Source organism: Protopterus annectens, chromosome 14.part0 (genome assembly GCF_019279795.1).
Source record: "Protopterus annectens isolate FY-2018-M chromosome 14.part0, PAN1.0, whole genome shotgun sequence".
Taxonomy (NCBI): Eukaryota; Metazoa; Chordata; order Ceratodontiformes; family Protopteridae; genus Protopterus; species Protopterus annectens.
The window spans coordinates 56,148,351-56,173,855 of NC_056748.1; positions in this window are offsets into that span (position 1 = coordinate 56,148,351).

A 25,505-nucleotide genomic window follows, 5' to 3' on the forward strand; every position below is an offset into this window, starting at 1 on the left:
ATGTTAGAATGGGAAGAGAGACATATATTTAATAGTATACATTTCAAATTTATGAAGTGTTATTATAGGTTTTTGGGCGACATTTTTGTTCTATGGGAAGGTACACAGGAACAACTAGAGGAATTCATGGCCTATATTAATAAAACAACTAATTTTTTGTCATTCACCCATACTGTTGGGTTAAACAGTATTGATTGTCTTGACCTCACAGTCAGCAAAGTAGGGCTGGGCTTCAAGTCTAGGATTTTTCGCAAGGAGACATGGTGTAATGGTTATTTACACTTTGATAGTCATCACCCCTTTCATCAAAAAAGAAGCCTTATTAAAGGGCAGGCTGTAAGGGTAGCACGGATGACCTCTGATTTCAAGGACCTTTATGAAGAGTTTGTCTTTTTAGGTGAAAAATTCATTGCGAGGGGTTATCCAAAAGTTTTGGTTGGTGGTATTTTAGAAGAAGTGTATAATGGATGGGGTACAAAATTCAAGTCTTTATTGGGTAAAACATTAAATAAAACAGAGGAATTGGACAAAGAAAAAATAAATTACCAAGGAACTTGTATAACTGAATTTAATGTTTTTACCAAAGAATCCACTAAAATTTTGGAAACTAATTGGTCAATACTTAAGACTAATAAGGAGGTATATGAAGCGGTGGGTAATAGACCCTATTTTACTTATAAAATAGGCATCAACTTTAAAAGAACCTTTGAAAGGGACATTAACTATGGAAACATTAAAAGGGCTACCCATGCTTGTGGTAGATGTGGACAATGTACCCATATTTATAAAAATGAAACTGTACAATTAAATAATGGGTTGGGTAGTATAGTACATTTCTGTAAGGGTAATTGTCATACAAAGATGTTAGTATATTTAGCCATTTGTACACAATGTTCATCCTTTTATGTGGGAAAAACTGAAAGGGCACTAAAGGACAGGATTTATGAGCATACAAACGACATTAGAGTTAAAAAAGACACAAGTGCTCTGTACAAACATTCTACAGTGTGTAGTTCTTTTAAAGGTTTTAAATTTGGTATTATAGACCTGGTGAAAAATGATTACAAGGGAGGTGATTTGAAAAATCTTTTGTTATATAGGGAAGTGAGTTGGCAGTTGAGGCTGAAGGCTAACATTTTCCCTGGCTTAAATGAATATATTAGTATCAAAGCCATTTTGGTTGATAGAGCAGGGAAAGTATAAATTAATTTTAAATATCAATTTTAACATTCCTATAAATAATATTATTTTTATTTCGGTTTCATTTTTATTTTTATTTCATTTTTAATATTAATTTTTTAAGGTATTATAAAGATGAAAATAAAAATGAATAGAAATATAAATTAAAAATATTAAAAATACAAGTTTTTAGTTGTTAGCTACAAGCTATGTTAAAAGTATAAAACTGTAGTAGTTCATGTACATACAACAAATTGGTAAAACATACATAGAAGTTCTTTAATAAGTTAGATATTGTTCACTATATTTTTCATTGTGTGGTTTTAATTGATTAATGTGATACAGATGATTTTTTATAATTTCTCAATTTTTCAATTTAATGTATTAATTGTTTTATTGAGATAATTAAGTGTTCTATAAATATAGTATGGTGCCAGTTCTCATTTGTCTGATGAAGTCTACAGAGGTAGACGAAAGCGCTCACTTTTGTTTGGAACAATAAAAGTATTTTATTCATCATCCTTGGTGACTAAGACTACTATTTTTGGTGTTATTTGAACCTTGCCTAAAAAAGTCACTATAGGGGTAGCAAGAGCCTTAACCAGTATATGGAATCCCAGGGGCAACAGGTGCAGACCATCTGTGGCAAAGCATCATGGCCTGTCGACCATGTCATCCCAAGCAGACGGATACTGGATCCCCCCTTAGAATGACACCAGAAGCTTAGCAAATTGTTGAAGTCAATCATTTTGTCCTTGTACTGTAGTATCATTCTGGGTGATGGCAGAATGCTACTCTGAGCTAGGATCATACCTGCCTGGGCTACAAGATCGGAGAGTTCTTCCATGTCTCTTTTCATGTAGTCCAGGGAGGTATGTCTCAGGTCATTCACACCAACATGGACAATGACAGAGTCATATTTGTACTTGTGGAGTGACCTGAGTGCGTGGGTTATGTGGTGTCTCCTGGAACCCGACAGGCAGCTGACAGTAACCTTCTTCTTGTTTAGCCTGGTGAGTGGGACATCTGTGTGCCTGACTATAGAGTCACCTATGACTAGTGTATTGGGTATGCTGTTTTGCCTTATTGGCTCTGGTCTAGTGGCACACTGAGTCTCTGGGCTATGTGTCATTTGGGTTGTGTTCGGGGATGGAGGTTGCTTGCGTTTCTGCTTTGGAGGTCTCTGTTTCTTAGACAGATTATTATTGAGAGCCTCCGCAAATGTTTTTTGTTACTATGTGTGGAATTTGGTGGTGTAGATTTAGTGAGACTATGTGATGAGTGTGGTGTGGTGCAAATGTTTACCTTCTCCTCATGATTGTCAAGTTCAGTCTTGGTTGGAGAGAGTTTTTCCTCCAATTTGGCTAGATAAGTGCATCTCTCACAGGTTGTAGTGTTGGCTGGTAGGAGGAGAAGGTTGTCTGTGTACATGAGGTAATTTCTACATTGCCTCAAGATGCCCAGATTCATCAGCTAGACAGGAGAGAACACTGGGAGCTGACCCTTGGACATGCCTGAATAAAAAAATATTTTCTTCTAGATAAGTGAGGAAAGTGAGTGCAAGAGCTGTTTTTCTCTAAGCAAGTGAGAAATGTAAGTACAAAAACTGTTTTCCTCTAGGTAATGAGGGAGATTGAGTGCTATAGTAATTGGTAGGTTATTTAGTGCTTATAAGTTCTGAACAAGTGCTGAGAATGAATAAGCAAATTTAAGTGCTAAAACTAAGAATCTGCATCTGCACTCGACAAGTTACAGGACAGAAACAAGTGCAAATGCAGGCTTTCAAATCAGAAAGTTGAGAGATAGAAGAGATTGCCCAAATGGCCAATAACTACAGTTTCTGGGCCAGAACCACTCCTTATGTGGTAGACAGGTTACCTAGTACTTACCACTCCCACTGATAAGCTAGAAGGCTTCCCTCCAACACAGAAAGGCTTGGGGGGCTCAGAAGCTTACATACAGTCCTAAATACGACAAAACTGTATCTGGAACACTAGTTACAGGAAAGGTAGGAAACAGAGTTACAGGTGTTTTTTTGTTTTTTTTTTCAGAAAAGTAGCAAAAACAGTAGTAAAAACAATTCACATGCAGTGCAAGCTAGCACACTTGAGTATGTAGCAATATTAGACCAAACACAGTTTAAAAAATGCAATTAAATTAAAAGGGACTAAAAGCAAGTGCAGAAAGAGTTTATTAGGTAGAACGTAGTAAAGAGATGGGACTGGGGGAGTGTAGAGATCAAATCTACAGTGGGGCGGGCAACTGCAAAAGCCACCAAATTTAAACTGCAAACCAAAAATAAGGAGGGTGGGTGAGACAAAACAGTTTCAACAGAGATCTAAGCAACAACTAACAGTACAAACTCTAAAACCAAAAAAATATTCTCAGCTCTGTATATTTGCAGATCAGTTTCTCATAACAGTGAGACAACAGTTTCAACAGAGATCTAAGCAACAATTAACAAACTCTATAACCAAAAAAATATACTCAGCTCTGTATATTTGCAGATAGTCTGGAAGACAGTCTCTCTGAACACAGGTTCCAGCAATTAAATGCAGGCTGTTACTTACAGGTCAAATTAAATGATCCTTGAGTTAGATAACACACAAGCTGTAAAAAAGTTATACCAACTGAAGACACGGCAGAAAATGGGGGGGCAGTTTCAACAGAGATCTAAGCAACAACTAACAGTACAAACTCTAAAACCAAACAAATATACTCAGCTCTGTATATTTGCAGATCAGTCTCTCAGAACAGTGAGACAACAGTTTCAACAGAGATCTAAGCAACAATTAAACTCTATAACCAAAAAATATATACTCAGCTCTGTATATTTGCAGATCAGTCTCTCAGAACAGTGAGACAACAGTTTTAACAGAGATCTAAGCAACAATTAAAAAACTCTATAACCAAAAAAATATACTCAGCTCTGTATATTTGCAGATAGTCTGGAAGACAGTCTCTCTGAACACAGGTTCCAGCAATTAAATGCAGGCTGTTACTAACAGGCCAAATTAAATGATCCTTGAGTTAGATAACACACAAGCTGTAAATAACAGTTATACCAACTGAAGACATGGCAGAAAATGTGGGTGAAGGGGTGAGGAAAACAGTTTCAATAGAGATCTAAGCAACAGCTAACAGTACAAACTCTAAAACCAAAAAAATATACTCAGCTCTGTATATTTGCAGATCAGTCTCTCAGAAGAGTGAGACAACAGTTTCAACAGAGATCTAAGCAACAATTAACAATCTCTATAACCAAAAAAATATACTCAGCTCTGTATATTTGCAGATAGTCCGGAAGGCAGTCTCTCAGAACACAGGTTTCAGCAATTCAATGCAGGCTGTTACTAACAGGTCAAATGAAGTGATCCTTGAGTTAGATAACACACAAGCTGTAAAAAAACAGTTATACCAACTGAAGACATGGCTGAAAATGGGGGTGGGGGTGGGGATAGTTTCAACAGAGATCTAAGCAACAACTAACAATACAAACTCTAAAACCAGAAAAATATACTCAGCTCTGTATATTTGCAGATCGGTTTCTCAGAACAGTGAGACAACAGTTTCAATAGAGATCAAAGCAACAATTAACAAACTCTATAACCAAAAAATATACTCAGCTCTGTATATTTGTAGCTAGTCTGGAAGGCAGTCTCTCAGAACACAGGTTCCAGCAATTAAATGCAGGCTGTTACTAACATGTCAAATTAAATTATCCTTGAGTTAGATAACAAATAAGCTGTAAAAACAGTTATACCAACTGAAGACACGGCAGAAAATGGGGGTGGGGGAAAACAGTTTCGACAGAAATCTAAGCAACAAGTAACAGTACAAACTCTAAAACCAAAAAAATATTCTCAGCTCTGTATATTTGCAGATCAGTTTCTCATAACAGTGAGACAACAGTTTCAACAGAGATCTAAGCAACAATTAACAAACTCTATAACCAAAAAAATATACTCAGCTCTGTATATTTGCAGATAGTCTGGAAGGCAGTCTCTCAGAACACAGGTTCCAGCAATTAAATACAGGCTGTTACTAACAGGTCAAATTAATTGATCCTTGAGTTAGATAACACACAAGCTGTAAAAAACAGTTATACCAACTGAAGACACAGCAGAAAATGGGGGTGGGGGTGGGAAAACAGTTTCAACAGAGATCTAAGCAACAACTAACAGTACAAACTCTAAAACCAAACACATATACTCAGCTCTGTAGATTTGCAGATCAGTCTCTCAGAACAGTGAGACAGCGGTTTCAACAGAGATCTAAGCAACAATTAACAAACTCTATAACCAAAAAATATACTCATCTCTGTATGTTTACAGATAGTCTGAAGGCAGTCTCTCAGAACACAGGTTCCAGCAATTAAATGCAGGCTGTTAATAACAGGTCAAATTAAGTGATCCTTGAGTTAGATAACACACCAGCTGTAAAAACCAGTTATACTGACTGAAGACGCGGCAGAAAATGGGGGGGGGGTAGTTTCAACAGAGATCTAAACAACAACTAACAGTACAAACTCTAAAACCAAAAAAAATATACTCAGCTCTGTATATTGGCCAGTGTGTGCTCACCAGAAATGCCAACTCAGGCTCAATAAGCTACTGTTTGGTCAATGTTCAGTTGCCCAGCTTGGGTTACCAGTGATAGCTCTGTAGAGTGAAAGCTAGCTGTAAAACCAAACATGCTACACTCAAAGTAGGTTCACTGACAGGATGCAGCTTGGAAGTGGATGATTAGAAGGAACCTGGGCATCCTCTGCATCCAGGTTCCAGGATGGAAGGGCCATGCAGCAAAGACACTTGGCTTGAGATACACTGGCTACTGCCCAGGAGGAAGATAGGCTAGAAATGGTGTGGAAATTCTTGTGAAGTAGAGACAGTGAGAGATGTCATCAGAGGTAGTGACAGACTCATGGCAATCAGACTGCAGTGTAATAGCAGGGTAGTATTCATAATCTCAGCCTATGCCCCACAATAGGGTTGTGATAGTAAAGAAAATAATGCATTCAGACAGCAGTTACAGCACTTACTGATAAAGCAGGGCACTGTGAATTGGTCTTGATAATGGGTGACCTGAATGCACATATTGAAGCAGACAGAAGAGGATATGGGAACTGCCTGGGTCAATATGGGTAGGGCAATAGCAATAAAGACAAAGTGGCCATTCTAGACTTCTATTTGGCAAATGCCTTGCTAATGACCAGCACATGGTTCACCAAAACAGACAGTGACAAAATCACATAAAAGAGAGGCCAACAGACAACTCAGGTACAATTCCTCATAGTAAGGAAAGGGCAGTAGGGTAGAATCAGAGATTGCAAAGTCATCCCCAGAGAAGTAGTCTTCCCACAACTTAAACCACTAACTGCCACAGTCTGTTACAAGTAGTGGTCAGAGAAGGCTATAAGGTCAACCAGGCCAGGCTGGAGACCTGGAAGATGATTGGAGAGAAAGTACAACAGTTCAAGGAATCACTCAGGGCTCTAGCACCTCAAGAATAGGAAATAGGTGGAGATAAATCACAGCAGGACCTCAAAACATCATGTGTCTAACTATCCCCCATCTGTTTTCTTCTCAGTAAAACATATTTAGATTTATTTGGTGTCCTTTCTTTTAAGTATAAGATATCCAGCCCACACATTTGTCTGATAATCCCAGAAAATATATTACATTTGTTTATTCTAGTATATGTTGTCTGGCTAATTGTTTCTCCAAGTATGGCTTCACTGCCACCAGTTTCTTCTCTTAATCCTTCACTTCCTCATACTGTAACTATTCTCCTGAACCTTTCCTTTCTAACTGTTTTGCACTCTATTGCAAATTCAGCTAATGCAGCTACAAAACAATGGTAGGAAATTCAATTCCTAAAATCACAGTCTTTCATTTTTCACCTAGAATTAAACCTTAATCAGAAGCTCCAGTGGCTTTTGTTTCTTATTCTTTCCCTTCCAGTAGTGCTGTGTGTTAGATTTGAAGATGGTATGAGCTATTTGTGCCCCTAGAGATTGATGCACCTGGTTAAAAATGAGACAGGAAAATATCTCTCTTTGCTTAAAAAAAGATGAAACAGAACTTATTGGCATGATTAAACTCTAGTGATGTCAAAGTAGACAAAGGTGTGTCTCTTGGATTTAGATGAAGTCTATGTATGTGGTTAGTTGTGTTGTCTGCATCATCTTTAAATATGTGCTTACATGTTTGTTTCATTTGCTTGCTAACTGAATATGTGGAATAGTCCAATGACCCTTTCTTAGCCAAGACCCTAGGCCTGACCAGTGTCATAATATATATGCTGCTGATACCCAGTTTAACAGTCTGCTTGCAATGAGCCACAAAGTCCACACCCTGCCATATGACAATTATCAAATCTAAGATAAAGGACATAGTTAATTCTTTTTCATGCATTTTAATGAGTGTCCAGAAAAGTTTTTAGATAAAGTCATAAACTGATTTAAGCTGTCTTTAAACACATGATCCTTATTATTTCTAAGTGCAGGAAGAAGAATATTCATACCAAGGTTACAAATCTGGATAAAAAGTCTTGGCAAAGGCGGAATGAGTCAGTCATTATTCCATTTCACATTGGTCATGGGGAATAAGAAGCAGATCTAGTCCTGTGCTTACTACCAAGGGCTGGGCAGTATTCACCATGTAAGAGGCTTCAGACAAGAGGTAGTTGAAGATGACATACTGTCTGTTTAATGAGCATGCAGTTATTGCACTTTAGTGTACTACAATTATTTCTACATCACTAGAGAGGGTCACAAACTTGCAGACCTTGTTTATATACTCAGAAGATGCTTGATTTTTGATTGGTGTCCAGAAGTACAGAGAATGAAGGCTTGATCAGGCTTTGGTCGTAATACATTACTACTAAAAACAGTGCACGGTGTTTGAGCAGCAAATAGCAAACAAATTGCTTTGACAGTACATATAACACAGAAACTGTCTTCTGAATAGACTCACTGCAATCCAACACTGAATCTTAAATCAAGTTCCTTGTAGTAGCCACAAAACGACACCAGCTGTTGTTACATTCCCATACAAACTGAATATGTTATAAATCCAAAAACAGTGAAAAGAAATCACCAATGAATGATCCAAAGTCCATTACAGCAGAACTTTATTATTAACACCACCAACAAAATAAATTAAAACATGAGAGCAGTGTCACAAAAGGAAATATTGCCAGCCCAGCTATCTGTAATTTTGTAAATAATTGTATGTAATTTGTGAATATTAATATGATTTATATAGAAATGTAACAAAAGGAGCCCAACTATCTGGAATTTTGTAAATGGTCATGTGTCATTTGTGAATAACAACATGATTCATAGGACTGTGTTACAAATGTATTAGAACTGTATGTCATATTGTGTACACGTGTGCTAAAGAGATATTTTTATATACTATTGTAATTGTTTAGATTTATGTATTTTAACAGGAGATTAACTTGCAAAACTTAAGAATAGTTGAGATTGAAGTACTTTATTGCTGGGCCATAAACAAGACACTTTATCTTTCAGTTTCAGTCAACAGGAGACAGGATGTCTACACTTGGGGACTCTCCCTGTTGTCTTGAAAGATAGATAATTACTAGGCTTGAAATGTAAAACTGTTTTATTGTTTTTTGACTTCCAGGATCTGCTAACATCTGAAGGCTAGGTATTTTCACAGGGAGATGCTAAATGCTAGCATTTTCTAGCAATGGTTGTTTTTGAGCCTGGAAACTGAAGTCTGGTGACAAAAAGTGATGTCATGTTGCAAGTATACCAGCAGTAATATTTGATATTAATTTAAAAACTCTCTTAGAGAGTGACTGTGCATTTTTGTATCTGTCTTTGACCTGACAACAACATAAGCTAGAAGATCCATTCACCAAACTTGCCTTGCTGTAATATTAAGTTTCTAGGGTATAGTAATGCTTTTAGATTCAGTAAGGAATATAGTAAAGATTAATTAAATATTTTGTGTATTTATTTGAGACTGTCCTGCAATGTTGTTTTAAATATTTCCTGCAATTTTGAACTCTGAAGTTACTGTGATGATTTACTGAGTATTTTCTTGTTCTTTTATTATTTACTATTACATATATTTAAATCTATCGTTGTGGTTGATATTTGTGAGACGTATTTAAACTCTTACAGTACTTGCATAGCTATTTGGTGACATTGTGCAGGCCACTCCTAATAGCCTTGCTCTTGGTCAAACTACCATCTAGATTAATAGTAACATTACCCAGTTCAGTTGGACACCCTTTGTTAAGGGCCTTAAAGTAGCTGATAAGTAGTGGCTGGTGGCAGTGGAAACTACCTTATAGTCTGGGCAGAAGGGGGCAGAGCTAGTAAACCTGTACCAGCCTTTCCCAGGTGTGTGTGTGTATGCCGTGCGAGTGTGTGTGTGTGTGTGTGTGTGTGTGTGTGTGTGTGTGTGTGTGTGTATATGTGTAAATCAAACCTGAAAATGTGTGTGCTTCAGCTACTTGGACAGGGAAGCGAATAACTAGTTTGACAGAAAGGGTGCTGGAGGTCTTGGTTTGGCTACTTAGCTGAGAACTCAACCCTATAGCTGTGCCAGTGACGAGTCCTATTGGGGATCTGGAGAAAGAGGGAGAAATCAGCCCCAGACTGACTGTGATCTCTGTTTGATCTTTAGGGAAAATTGCACTTTACTGTGTGTGTACTTGTCAGCCTCCCAGTGTGTATGTTCCCCACTGTTGCCAGTGGTGAGGACTGATGGTCCTTGATTACTGTGCCAGTGTTGGGTGTCACATATTAATTGGTGGGCAGTGGTGGGATATCCACATCACAAGCAGGTTTAGCACTTTCATCCTAACAAAACATTTGGATTTCTTCAGAACCTGCCATCTTTTAGCTCTCATACCTTTTTATATCCTATGGTTAACAAGCCTTAATTAAATAATCATTTCATGTTCTGAGGTTTCTTAAAGGTACGTTAAACAATGTGCATAAACTGCATAAATGAATTAATATAAAAATAAAAATACAATATATGTGAATATGTACAGGGCTGGCCTTAGCTGAAATGGCACCCTAGGCGAAGTAGTGCTATGGCGTCTCTTAAGCCCCACCCACACCATAGTCAAGGAACACCCCTATTTGAGCCACGCCCACAGATCAATCACTCCCCCAAAAGCCTCCAGTTTTTTTCAAATTTTAAATGCCTGAACAATCCACCTTGTAATGTAAGTAATCTGCAAAGAAGGCTGATTCTCCTTAATAATAAATCTATGCAGTGCTCAGAGTCCACCTCTCTCGCCTGCTGTGCTGCCTGTCTGCTGCTTACTGTACAATTCTGAGGAGTTTGAGCAACTCAGCATGAGACCACCATGAGACTTACCATGAGACTGCTGTACTGCACCACACAGCTGAAGTGTGGCATCTTTCTCATCAATCATCAGCTCCTTAAAAAAAAGGCAGGCAAATGTTAATTGTGAATGTTAATGCCTTTTTAGTTTTTTTCTCTGCTCCACTAGCAAGGCTCAGGACCACCACCCACCCTGAAGGAAAGTTTCTACAAATCCTGGCCTGAGTGACAATAAAAGTATACTTACACCACTTGCTTTTGGGTAACAGTGAAAGCTTAGCCATGATTATAATGGGAATGTAAATTAAATCAGTAAATCCTGTTTGAGATATATACTTCCCTTCTAAGTGAAAATATATTGTTATCAAGATACATACTCAAGGCTCTGAGATTATATACAGACAAGATTTTAACAAAATAACTTCATAGACCTATCATTGCAATGACATGCTTCCACTACTACCAGTTTCTGTACTGAATCTGTGACCAGTCTTATAGAAATGTTTATTAAAAATGGTTTACAGCATAAATCAGTTTTGTGTATGCAATCAAGCAGGCAATCCAATCAACTCTCCCATACTGAGTTATCAGAAATATAGTATAGCATTCTGTCAAATTGCAGTAAGTCAATCAAAAATAAAATCTGCACTTTAAGGAAAAAAATAAAAAAACACTTTTTTCATTATCAAGTCTCACCATTTAAGGCAAAAAGTACCCAAGTACCAATTTCATGTCAAGTGTATAAGACTATATGAAGAAAAAAAAATCCAAACATCATACACATCACCATGTAACTAAAAGAATTAGAAAAGAAAGCATGTAAATGCTCTGTCCGCAACGTTTACAAATTAAATTACAACAGCTAAAAAAAAGCAAAAAAGTCAATAATGAATAACTTCTACCGCGATCATTTGAGAAACGATCCGTGTCAGCATATAAAATCACTGCTATGAGTCCATCAACCTGTATAGCTCAATAATATAGAAACATCTGTATCGCTTATATAAGAAAGAGCATATAACAATTTCTGGTGCACTGAACTGTGTTTTCAGCACTTGTCCATCTCATTTTTTTTTTTCTGTCTAAAATAACTCTTAAATTTCAGACTCCAGCATTAGTTAGCTGCACAACCTCTTTAAAGAAGATGCTGCATGCTTTGCAGACCAGCCAAAGCATTTTAACACTGAGAATAAAAAGTGCAAGTACTTTGGAAGTAACTTGAGTTATCGTCATAACAATTAATTAACGAATGACAGTACATGAAATGTGAGCAGGACATCTTAGCCCAACAGTTTTTTAATGTGACATTTTTTTATTTTTGCCTTTTTGTTTACGCATTATTTATTATGTGCTCTGTATATACAAAATAAAACCAGTGAAAATCTACAAGCCAGCAAGCTCAAAGTGAGGAGGCAGCACGTGCAGAACAAGCATTCACAAAAAAAACAGCATTAAAATAGGACCTGCTACCTTGCTGGCAAACACATGATTCTCCAAATAATACAATGCAAACATAGCCTAGCTAGCCAGTGAGAAAACAGGCAGCAATTAAAACAAGCTTTTTCAGGAGGCGTGGATTAAAATACTATATAACAACTGTGTGACTGCCTTTGTTGTGCAGCAGCAGCGATGCACCGCGCACAAAGGCAATTTGGCACACAGGCACACAAAGATCGGGATCATGAGATGCACTTGCTGAAAGAAAACAAAAAGAAAAGAAATGGTCATTTTCACAAATACAAATAATACAGAGAAAAAAAACACAGCAATATGTGAGAAAAAGAATATCTACCACATTGAGTCAAAGCAAGTGAAGCAAAACAAGGGGCACGACTAAACCAGGTTGCCGATGATCACGCCATCAGTCAAAGATCAGATGATGCAGGGGGAGAAAGGAGGGACTGTTCTATGTTCTATGTGCTGTGGAAATGGCTGGGGCTTTGGCACAAAAGGGAGGACAAAACATGAGGCACAATGAAGAAAGTGTGGAAGTGTAGAAGTTTTTAATTTGCTTTATGAGGTTGGGCCTTGTATCGGCGGCTAGGCGGCGGTTGCCTAGTTCGCCTATGCCTAAGGCCGGCCATGAATATGTATACAACTGACCAAATAATATTTTATAAAGAATCTTCTCTGTCACTGTATAATAAAACATTTTAAAAACACTTTAAATCAATTACTTCAAGACTTATAAATAAAATTCCTGGTGTTACCAGACAGTCTCCTACCCAAAAACTAACCAGGTCCAACTCTGCTTAGCTTCCAAAGTTAGCCCTTTCAGAATGGTGAGATTACAAGGGCAATGTTTGAAAATGTGTTCTTAAAAAAATGTTCATCTTAAAAATCAGAAACTTTTAAAGCAACAATCATTTGAATCTAAAAAAATAAAACTATTTTTTTTAAAAATTCATCATTATTGGAAAAATTTAAATAAACACTTCATTAATAAATTTTACAAGTGCTTGAACCATATTCAATAAAGCACTTATTTTATTTATTTATTTATTTATTTAACTTTGAAGACTGGGGAAGTCCACTGGGCCATAAAGAGCCCATTTTCAGTGGAGGCCCGGGGAGAAAAGCTCCAGATGTTGCAAGTTACATATTACATGTTACAAAAGAATCGCAAAGATTTGTACAGAACAATTAAAACATTTACAGAAATGTAATACATTATGTAATAAGCTTTTAGTGCATTAACATTTAAACAGAAGGTTACTAGCCCCTTTGGAGGTTGGGTAAACTGAACATTTGTAGAAAAAGGCATTTTTGTCAAATAAGCCCTTTGTAAGTAAACATTAAACAAGTAGCTACTAGCCCTTTGCAGGTTAGGTGGACCATTTTGCATGGAGAGCGTACAAGAAATTTGACTATGGAAAGTATAGTACATTAGCTAGCAGAGAGGAAATCAGTCCCTGGTAGGGTGAGACTGTTTAAGTTGAGATGAAGCAATAGAATTGGTAAATGGTAATAATTTCAGTGCAGGGTAGAAAGAGATGGGGTGGAGAGGGTTTTTTGTTGGAGCGTGACATGGGCATTCCCATTTGGCTGATAGATGAGAGAATAGCTGAGATCTGAAAATGGTATGATTTGGAAGGTTGCAAAGGTGGGGGTGGAGAGTTCCACTGCTTGGCTAAGGAGTAGGACAGTAGTAGGTGGCCAGGAGGTTGTGCTGGTTTGTGGACCTGAAGGAGATTTTGGTTTGTGGATCTGAGTTGGTGGTTGGCTATATAGGGTTTTAAGGATGTAGTGAGAGATCATCAGTTTGTAGGTTTAAAGAAGAGCTTGTGGGCAATGGTGAGTTTTAGGTAACTGAGGTAGTTGGGGAGTTCAAGCCAACTGAGGGTGAGGAGAGAGTGGCAGTGGTGGGATGAGTTTTTTGAATTGGTTGCAAATTTGCAGATCTTGTGGTAGCAGGATTCAAGTTTGGATCGTAAGCTGAGGTGGAGATTTGTGAACAGAGGGACACCATACATCAGGGAGGGGAGCAGGAAGGTGGATGCCAGGGTTTGACAGGTAGAGGGGCTGAGGAAGGGGTTGTGTCTGTAGAGGAGACCTATCTTTTGGTGTTTTTGTTTGATTGCAGAGTGGATGTGGATATCAAATTTTAGTTCATCTTCAATGATGATGTCAAGCAGCTTGGTTGTGGGAACGATTTCAAGGGTGGTATTGTTCTGGGTCTGTACAGTGAATGCAGTTTTTCAATAATAGAGTTTTTGGTAGGGGAAAAGATCATTGTTTTTATTTGCGTTTAGAACTAACTGGTTGGACTGCATCCAGGTTTTGGTTGTGGAGAAGGCTAATTGGATTTTTGCAAGGAGCTCAGAGGGTAAGAAGGCTGAGCAGATGATAGTCAAGTCATCTGCATATTGGATGACAGATGACTCTGGGATGGAGTGGTGAACGTTGTTAATAAATAGGTTAAAGAGTAATGGGCCAAGAATGGAACCTTGAGGGAAGCCTGTGAGTGTAGGGAGGAAGGTGGAGGTTGAAGTTTTCCATTGGACAGCTTGTTGGTGGTTGGACAGGTAGTTGGAAAACCAGGCTATGGTGGAGACAGAGAGATGTAGGGTGGAAAGTTGTGATATGTGTAGGGTGTGGTAGATGGTGTCAAAGGATTTTGACAAATCTAGGAATAGCATAGATACAAATTTGCCTGAGTCTCATTCAATGTTGATGGTTTTCAGAAAGGAAAGAAGGGCAGTCATGGTAGAGTGGCCAGGCGGAAGCTGTGTTGGTTAGAGGAGAGGAGATTGTTTTGGTTTAGGTGTGTCATTAGTTGCACTTGGATGGTTTTCTCTAGAATTTTAGAAAGAGGGGAAAGGATGGCAATTGGCCTGAAGTTGGTGGTGTCAGTATTCTTGCCACCTTTGTGTAGGGGGATGATGTAGGCATGGTGCCAGATGGAAGAGATATATGATTCTTGTATGGATCTATTTATAAGAATAGAGATTGGATAGGTGATGCTGTGTGAAGATAGTTTGAGGAAGGTAGGTGGAAGATTTTCAGATGCATTGCGACAGGGTTTGAGTTTAAGGAGGAGTCTTTTTATAGTGCTTGTGGGACTAGGAGTAAGGCAGAAGGGTGTGGAGGGGGGTAGGTGATTGGGGGGGTGGTTGGGGTGGGAGGGGTTGGGGTTGGAGGAGGGGGGTGGGAAGGAGGTGGATAGATTGGCTATGCAGTCTATGAAGAATGAGTTGAACTGGGAGGCTGTTTCAAGGTCAGAGAGGGTGGGATTAGGACAGTTTTTTTTATTACCAGGGCGCAGAATTGATGAGATAGAGTCTCAGACATTTCAGGGGTTTGTTGAGTGCAAGGACTGGAGTTTGGAGTAGTGTGCTTTACGATCTTTAGTTATTAGCTTTTTTGTGGAGTTTTGGAGATGCTTAAATTCTTAGAGGGAGTTTTTGGGTTTTTATGTTTCTGATGCTGTTTTCATTTTTGTCCCTTTGTTGCATGGCGAGTTTAGTTTCTTTTGCTAACCATGGGCAGGGATTGATTTTGATGTATTTGGTTCTCAGGAGGGCTTGCTGGTTGAGGAGGGTCAGGAATGAGTGGTTAAAGTAGGATATGGCATCATCTAGTAGGAGGGTTTTTAGAGGGGACCAGTCAATGCACTTTAGGCATTCTGAGAAAGTTTGGGGATTGAAAGAAGAGAGGTTTCAGGTTTGAATGTAATGGTGTATTTGTAGAGGAGATGGGAGCTGGTTGTCAAAGGCAGGTAAGTGATCGCTGAGAGAATCTGATATTATTCCAGCTTTGGTGATTAGATTTGGGTGAGTTGTTAGGATCCAGTCAATGATGGTTCCAGAAGTACCATCTATTTGGTCTGGTTGGTGAATGAATTAGTTGGGAGAAATTGTATAGGCTGATAGTGTGGGAAGGGGCATCATAGTTAATAGTGGTCCATTTGATGCTGGTATCACCAAGGATATAGGTTTCATTATTTATGTTGGAGGAGAACCAGGACAGGATGTTCTCAAGTATTTTGATGTTATCACCTGGGTGGATATAGAGAGCAGTGATACATATGGATTTGTGGTTGTTTATTTTTAATAAGCCTATTGTAATTTCAGCACTGGCGAAGGTTGGAATTTTATTGGTGTAGGGAGTTATGGTATTGGAGGAGGAGTAGATTATAACTACTTCACCTCCTTTTTTGTGGGCTCTATCATTGCAAATTATTTGGTAACCTGGTGATAGGAGTTTGTGATCTTTTATGTAGGATTTGAGCCAGGTTTCAGAAATGACGGTTATGTCAGGGTGGTCATGGGAGAGCCAGGCATGGAGGCTAGGGATTTTGTTTATAAGGCTTTGAGCAGTAAGTTTAGTGAGGTAAATGGACAGCTTTTGTGGGTAGAGGGGAGGATTTGGAGACATTAATTTTAGAGGTGGATCTAGGTTTGGATGAATGCCGCCAGCAAGTGAGAGAGAGACTGGGTGGAGGAGTACAGTGCGGTAGTGTGGTGGGGATGGGTAGAATAATATAACTTAATATAACATTCCATACAATTCTCATAAATCCAACACTTTCATTTTTAACACAGGCATAATAGATGTGTGCTCATTTAATCCTGGTAAAATGGTGGCCTTACATCTTAACTGCCACTCCAATTCTTTCCTTTCCTCCTGATAGGAAAAGGAAAGAGTTGGACCTAATGGACTTTATTTAGAAACTGTCTGTTGAGAGATTGCCATTTTTAGTTACAAATTCTGTTTCATTTATATTTTTCATTTATTAATTTATGATCAATTAAGAAACCCTCAGTTTCATTAAAGTAATCTGATGCAGGATTTCCAGACATTAAAACTGTGTATTTTTTTAAAGTAATATCGTATTGAAATGATTGTTCTTATGAATCAGTATGGAATGTTATATAATTATATAAAAATAATACATTCAACAAGTTTGAATCTCAAATTAATTTTATTAATAACATGATGTGATTTTAACAAATTATTTTCAATACTTGGTTTACTCTTCAGTTTCAGTGCAGCTATATAAATAATAGTTTAAAATGTAATAACTGAAATATTGTTTTTGTTTTTTCTGTTATACTATAGTTAATAAATTGAGCTACATTAATCTAATGAATGATTTCACTAATGTCAACTGGAGAGTTTATATATAGATATGATAATATAATAATTATGTCAGGGAAATTCAATAAAGCTAACACAAAATGTTTTATTGTGTGCAAATCACACTGCATAAACACAATGTAGCAATGCACATGCACCTGCAAATGCTGCAGCCAAAGAACCTTTTGTGCAATGCAAATTTTGCATTAATTAACTGAATTTTATGCAGATTAACCAGGTGGCACAATCCAACAACCCATAATGCATCTGTGTAGACTCCATGTCTGTGTCAGTAGTGTATGCAGAAATGTTCCACGTACAGGAGTCTATACTGAAAGAAGGGGATGCAATAGTCCACAAACATGGACATAATTCCCTTGAAAAGGTAAGATGACATACATAAATGTTAAAAACATACATTGTGGGTGTCTGAAAACAGCAGTGATTATGTGAAATTAATAATTTTTCATTTTTTTAAATTTCCACGTTTGCGCTATGTGCTGCATTGCACAAACATGCTTAACATATAAATAAAATAAAAATGTGTAAAATAACACTCATAATGTACTCTAGACAAATGTACTGTAAGACCTTGGATCGGGTCTGTACAGTCATGAATTTGTGCTGTTATCCAGCTTACAGTGCTATGAACCATGTCGTTTCCAGGCTGTCAGCATGAATATTATGCAAATGAGGGGTAAATCCCATGGATTTGTGGAATAGCTAAAGGAAGCAACCTTGTATGCATATGCACTTCATGTAGGCTTCTACATGGTGTTTATATTCCCACTGGATGTGGATGACATTGGGGGGGTGTCATGTCACTTTTAGGGTATTTTGTGCTTAGTGTGTATGTTTGTGCAGTGCTCCACTTGCTGCAAATGGTTTGGGCATAGCTTAGTGTGTTCACGTGACCAGACCATTCACGTCCTTGTCATGACGTAGCCAGCTATAAATGAAAACCAGATATATTCATTTAATAGTATACAGTTTTGTATATGCTATGCTGCGCAACACTGAGCACAACACCGCATTGCACACTAAAGTTGGGCCTTTAAATCATGTCAATTATATCCTAAGCAGGTGAACTGCATCATAATTACCTAATCCCACATGTTGGACCCACACCAGAACTGTATAAAGTATGCATACACTCTACATTCTGATTTTCCCTCAGTACTCTGGACCATTGGAGTAGAGACTTAGAAAATTTAACTGAGATAATGCTAGGGGATGCTGCAGCTATTCTACATCTCTATGTAGATGCTGAACATGCCTTTCAACTGTACAGATTCTTGCAGAATGTCCAGATTTTGGCCTCATATTTTTCATAAAATTATGTTTTTTGGCAAATTAGTAATAAATCATTAAAGATTAAAGTTTGAAAATGATGACAAACATTTGAGTTCCAGACTTCGTACCCTTCAGAAAATTCATACTAATGCAAAACCTGTTATTCTATCAACTTTTTAAGTTTATAAGAACAATACTTAAATATTGTCCTTGTTTTTTGGCCTTTGTCCCACTTCTATTTATGGCTTTGTCCAGATTTCTTGCTCTAAGAAGTTGAGAGGTATGATGCTGAAGTCATTGCTGCTGGTTCTGCTGACAATAGGCCTAGGCTGAGAAGGAAAGAGTGTTCAGGCCCAGGGTAACCTTCCAGGAGCTACATAAGCTGGAGATTGTAGAGCACTACAGGGTAAACAGGGACATATTACAAGTACTCAGTGAGTTCTGCCAACCTCAACTCAGAGCCAGAGCTAACAGAAGGGAACCCATCCCAGCAGAAACTAAGGTGTGTGTAGCCCTTAATATATTAGCTATAAGTACTTTTCAAAGACCAACTAGGGACATGATGAGAGTGTCACAAGCATCTGCATTCAGGATACTCCACCAATTCCTGGATGCTATGCTCCCACATGCCAGTGAGCACATATCTTTTTCCCTTTCCCCTGAAGCGAGGGCCAGCAATATGCAACACTTCTATACTGTAGCACACTTCCCTGAAGTACTGGGTTCCATAGATTGCATTCATGTACACACTAAGGCACCACCTGGTGACCAGGGTAGACTCTACGTTAACAGCAAGGGATACCACTCCATCAACTGTCAAGTCATGTGCAATGCCCAGGGGATTATCATTAATGTGTGTGCTGGCAACCCTGGCAGTTATCATGACTCCAATATCTGGCACACATCACAGCTGTACCAGATGTTTGCTAGGGGGGACATCCACAGGGCCATTTACTGGGAGATGCTGACTATGCCCTGGAACCATGGATGATGACACCCATCAGAAATGCATACACCCATGGAAAAATGTCATAATGAGCCACACGCACAAACTAGGAACATCATAAAGCATGTGTTTGGGCTTCTGAAGTCATGGTTTCAGTGCCTTGATATACCTGGTAGAGCCCTGCAGTATACTCCACACAAATGTGCACATATATTCACAGTATGTGCTATGCTACACACAATCATATCCTGCAGAAACATCTGCAGCAGGATCAGGAAAAGGAAGGGATACCCACTACCAGTGCATAGGTGATCACAAACACAGCCACAGGAGAATGCATAGGAGGAACCTCCTGCTGATGTCCCTTTATGTATAAGTAGGCATGCTCTGCATAGCACATTCACTGACATCCTAGGGGCGTAGGGACCACCACCTTACTCCTTCTCACATACATATATTAAAATTAATGCCAGCCAAGTCACACATCCTGTACCTATCCATGTATTGGTTGTATACTGCTTGCATCAGACAGAGTCACCCCTGAACAGCAGTTATGTCAACAGCTACATTTGCAAGGTAAGTCCATAACCTACACTGTATTCTTGTGGATTATTATGATATGTCATTGTATCTATGGACCTGGTACATTACGCAAGTAAATATAGTGGGTTGTTTGGACAGAAATGACATCCACATGGGACTACAAACACCCATTACACTATTATGTCTCCTTTGTCCCACCAGTGGCTCCAATATCCTAGATCTGGTCATTACCAACATGGGAGATAGATGCTCCACACCAGTGGTCACCCCCTCATTGGTCAGGTCTGACCATAAGCAAATCACCCTTGACATCCACATCCCACCCCCCAGTAAGGAAACCTCCATAAAAAACTTCTGCAAAGCCAACTTCATGCTACTTAAGTAAGAAGTGACAAACTTCATGGCACCCATGCAGACAGGAGCTGAAAGTTCGACTGCTGAATCCTATACTAAGGCACTGTATGAGCACATCCACTCATGCATGAATCGTGTCATCCCAAATAGAACCAAGATGCTCTCCTCCAAAAAAAGGAAGCTAATCTGGTGGTCCCCTACGATAAACAAACTATACAACAGAAGGATGAAACTGTTGTAGAAAAGAGGAAAATCCCAGGATGCAAAAAACTCCCTTACCAGCCTTAGTAAGAAGCTGAGATCCCTCATAAAATACTCCAAAGCTAGTTACGAAAATAAAATTGCCAAAGATTCCAAAGACAACCACAAGGCATTCTATAGTTATGTCAAGAATCTAAATGGCAATGCTCAGATCTGCTCTGAGCTACAACAGAATGTCATTAAATATACTGATCCCAAGGATATTGCCAATATCCTGGCAGATCGATTTAGTGCCAACTTCACCCCCCTCTCACCCCCTAAAGGGCCTATCTCAATACCAAAAGATTGCCAAATTCCAGTAATCATGGCCACACAGGTAGAAACTGCACTCTCAGCTAAGAATACAGCATCCATGGGACCAGATGACGTCCCAGGCTGTGTACTACGTGAACTACAAAATGAACTGGCACCTCACCTAAGTGTCATGTTTAATCATAACCTCACCTCAGGCTTCATGCCCACTGAGTGGCACACAGTTACAGTTATCCCACTCCACAAGGGGGGATCCACCTTGGATCCTGGGAACTACCATCCCATCAGTCTAATAAGCCTTTTCTACAAGGGCATGGAACGCATTATCATGGAACTTTTAAACAAACACATTGGCAACCTTTAAACACTGGACCCCACCCAGTTTGGGTTTGTGAAGGGACGATCTTGTCTCCTGAACCTGATTGATTTCTTCGAATCAGTCTCCAGAGCTGTGGCTGAGGGTAAGGCGGTCTACACAGCCTATCCGGACCTCAGCAAGGCCTTCAACACCATCCCCCACTCTGGAATCATAGATAAACTTACTAAGCTAGGCATAAATCCCTATGTCACTCGATGGGTTGCCAACTGGCTTACTGACAAAACCCAGACTGTAAAAGTAGCCAACTCCAAATCCAGCTCCAGACAAGTGACAAGTGGAGTACCTCAAGGTTTAGTCCTGGGACCGCTCTTGTTTGGCTTCTACTTCTCTGAAATAAAGGCCAACAGTAAGGGACTCTGGCTAACAAATTTTGCACATGACTGCAAACTGGAGCCATTATTGAATTCCCAAATGATGTGGATATTCTACAAAAGGACCTTACAGAAACAGATGCTTGGTGCCAGAGCCATGGGCTCAAGCTGAATGCCAAGAAATGTATAGTTATCCCCTTTGGGAAAAAAACATGTACCCATGAATTACCACATAGGTGGCAGTACACTAAACACCGAAAGTGTGATAAGAGACTTAGGGACACAGGTGGACAGTGGTCTCACCTTCGAAAACCACATCGCCACAAGAGTCAGGAAATCCTTCTATGTGGCACACCTCATCAGTACTGGCTTTTCATCCAGAAAAAAGGAGGTCATTGTCTCACTGTACTCATCCCTCATTAGACCCATTATAGAGTACAACACCCATTTGGTATGTACCTCACAAGACATCTGCAACAGCTGGAAAGGCCTCAGAAATACCTCACTAAAAGAATCACAGGTCTAAAGCAGATGCCCTATGCTGACCGTCTAAAAAAACTCCAGCTATACTCTGTGTCATATTGTCTACTCAGAGGCGATCTCTGCTTAACATACAAGGCCATGTCAAACCCTGAGCTTTTGGACATGCTCCACTTAAAGATATCCTAATCCCTCAGAGCCACATGCTCCAGGGATCTAAACCTTGTCATCACAATGAACAAAACATGCTGGAGGGATAGGTTCCTGACCCAGAGACTCCCCATAATCTGGAAGAGACTGCCAATACATGTCAAGCAGAGCGCCTCCTTGGCCCTCTTCAAAAGGAACCTTGACGATTGGATGGGAGATAGGAAATTCATCCCGGGGATCACATCAGTCACCCTGCTAGACAGGGATCCAGGGAAGTATGGAGAACATCGATGTCTGTGCAGTGACAGAAACCTGGTTCAAGGCTCCTGAGAGCACCCCAGCACTATCAGGTTTTACCTCTTATCATGGGTATCCATATTCATCAAGGACACACACACCTCAAAACTGGTGGCAGAGACCATCCAGGTGCAATTAACCATAGGCAAGACTGCACTGCAAATTGTAGCTACAGGCCACCTCACAAATAAATGTATCACCAAACACCATCATACTAGGTGACTTAATATAGTTCCTGGGAACACTACTAAGCCCCAACACCCCTAGCCAAAAGTTCCTGGAATTCATAAACTCAAATGCCATGGAACACAAGAGGAGAAAACATACTTGATCTCATCAGAACATGGGAGCACAATGTTCAACACCGAAGTATACCCCTCACTGGTGAGATCAGAAATCTTGCTGGAGGTCCTCATTCGGTCTCCTTTAAGGCCCTGGTGGACCCCAGCCATAAACAAACTATACAACAAAGATCACTATAAGTAAAAAATCATCCAAAGCAAATTTTGAGAAAACTCCCAGATAGATCAGAACTAGTTCAAAATGATGTGTGAAATTACTGATCTACACAGACATTGCCAACATACTGGCTGACAGGTTCAGTGCAAACTTCAAACAATTAAACCCACAGCTAGGACAGCTGTTTAATCATGACAAGCCTTATCTGCAAAGCCATGGAGAGATCATAATGACCCTCAAAAATAAAGACATAGGAATTTGCAGACTTTGGATCCATCCCAGTTTGGCTTTGTCAAAGGCAGATCATGCCTTCTAAACTTGGTTGACTTTTGAAACAGTCACCAAAGCCATTGATGAGGAAAGGCAGTCGGTATCATTGAAAACTCATCAGCTTAAATGTTAACCCATACATCACACTCATCAGCTTTGTTAACCCATACATCACAAGATGGGTTTCAAACTGGCTGAGTGACAGAACCCACAGGGTCATCTGACACAGATATCCTTCAGGAGGGTCTCACAGAAATGGATAACTGGTGCCAGAGCCATGGCCTAAAGTTAAATGCCAAAAAAAACAAGGTTACCCTAGCTACCAAATAGGTGACAATCCACACTGCACAGAGAAAGTATTAGGGGGGACTGGGACCCAGATTGATAGTAGTCTGTCATTCGACACCCATGTAGCTAAAGTAGTTAGGAAGACCTTCTACATTGCCCACCTTATCATGATCATCACTCATCAGACCAATGATTGAGTACAATGCCCCATTCGAATGTATCTGACCCGACACTTGCAGCAGCTGGGGTCTCAAACATCTGTCCTATGCTGCCCGACTGAAAGAACTCCAGCTTCAAACCCAGATTTGATGAATATGCTTCACCTCAAAAATCTAGATCCGGGCCTTGTTCAAGAGAAATCTTGACCAATGGATGGCACAGCAAAATAATGGGTATAGTTCCCCCAGATAGCCTAGTATGAACCTATGAACCTATGAACCTATAAGAAATATGCTGGGAATTGTTTGGCTAGGCTTGTATAGGTCATAGGGCCAATAGCCTAGTACCAACCTATGAACCTATTCGTAATTAGTAGGCCTCAGGCATGAAATATTCATGCAGTCTTACTCCAACAAATTACTGGTACAAATTTCAAGGGAGATGTGAGAAAGTGAGGTTAAATGATAGTAAGAGTAGTGTGTATCCTAGCAGAACATGAGGTTTGTTCCCTCACCCCTCAAAATAGCAGTGTCCCCTTGTAACTGCCATAACAGTAACTCATCTATGCTAGATGAGCATTTCACACAGTTAGTATGCCACAAAGTCTCTGGACAGTAATATAGAATTTGATCTTACATTGTATGTGTTAGGTAACTGAGAAATAACAATTTACATACTTATGCAGGTGATTGTGTGATGGATGATCCCCATTCTGTCAAGCAGTTTCTGTGACTCAAAGGGCTCAGGCAGTTAGCTTGAGTGATGGTGTTCAGGATGCTAATCCAAAGATATCCAGATATTTTGGATGTGAAGTAGTAATAAGTTGTGTTTTACAGACTGTGACTCTGTGTGTACTATACTATTATTAACCTCTTTCACAGATTAATTAAACATTTGCACACTGTGCCACATATCTAAGATCTATTTAAAAAGTCTTAGCCAATTTGCTTGAAGTGCAGCAGTGCAGAAAAAGGGACAGAGGTCAGACTGCGTAACACACTGAAGTACAGCTAGGTGTGGGCTGGAGTCAGTTTATGGAACAGTAAGTCTCTGATGTAAGCAATATGCCTCCCATTTGCACACTGCTTAGCAATGTGCAAACAATCCAAAAAGATGTCACTGTGTATGCCCGTATACTTAGTTGAGCACAGTGCAAATCCGTTCCTCCTCAAGCAATTTTAAAAATGTATAGACATATCTATCTATCTATATATATATATATATATATATATATATATATATATATATATATATATAAATGGTTTCACTTCATAATCTCAAATTTCAGTATTTTGAGACCATGAAGCCGAAACTATCACAACACCGACACTTAAAAAGCCAAAACCAGAATACTGAACACACAGCACACAACACACCACACACAAACCACAACACCCACACCACAAATCAAATAAACACACCAAAACACCACACAGGCACACACCTACAATACAGAAATGCAGTGGGGAAAGCCCCCCTACACCCACACCCCCCCATATATATATATATATATATATATATATATATATATATATATATATATATATATATATACCAACTCCGAGACCACACAAACAGAAAAAAAGAAACCAATCACACAGACATTCTGCAGTCCCCTGTATGCACACACACACAAACACCAACACATCCACCACTCACATGTCAACTTACACCTCCCTAACCTAACCCACACGTACAAGTCAGAAAAATGCTCACATACTCAGTTACCTGACATTCCGAACACCATCCCAAGCAGACACTTCATGTAACGTACCGGAAATGCATAAGCGTGGATTTGAGATATTCAAATTCATTCTTATGCACTTTCAGCATTCTGAAGTTTCAGCTTCATGGTCTCGAAATGTTGAAATTCAAGATTTTAGCATTCCGAGATTATGAATTGAAACCATATAAATATATATACACACATCTCTGTCTCTGTCTCTATATATAGATACACATATACA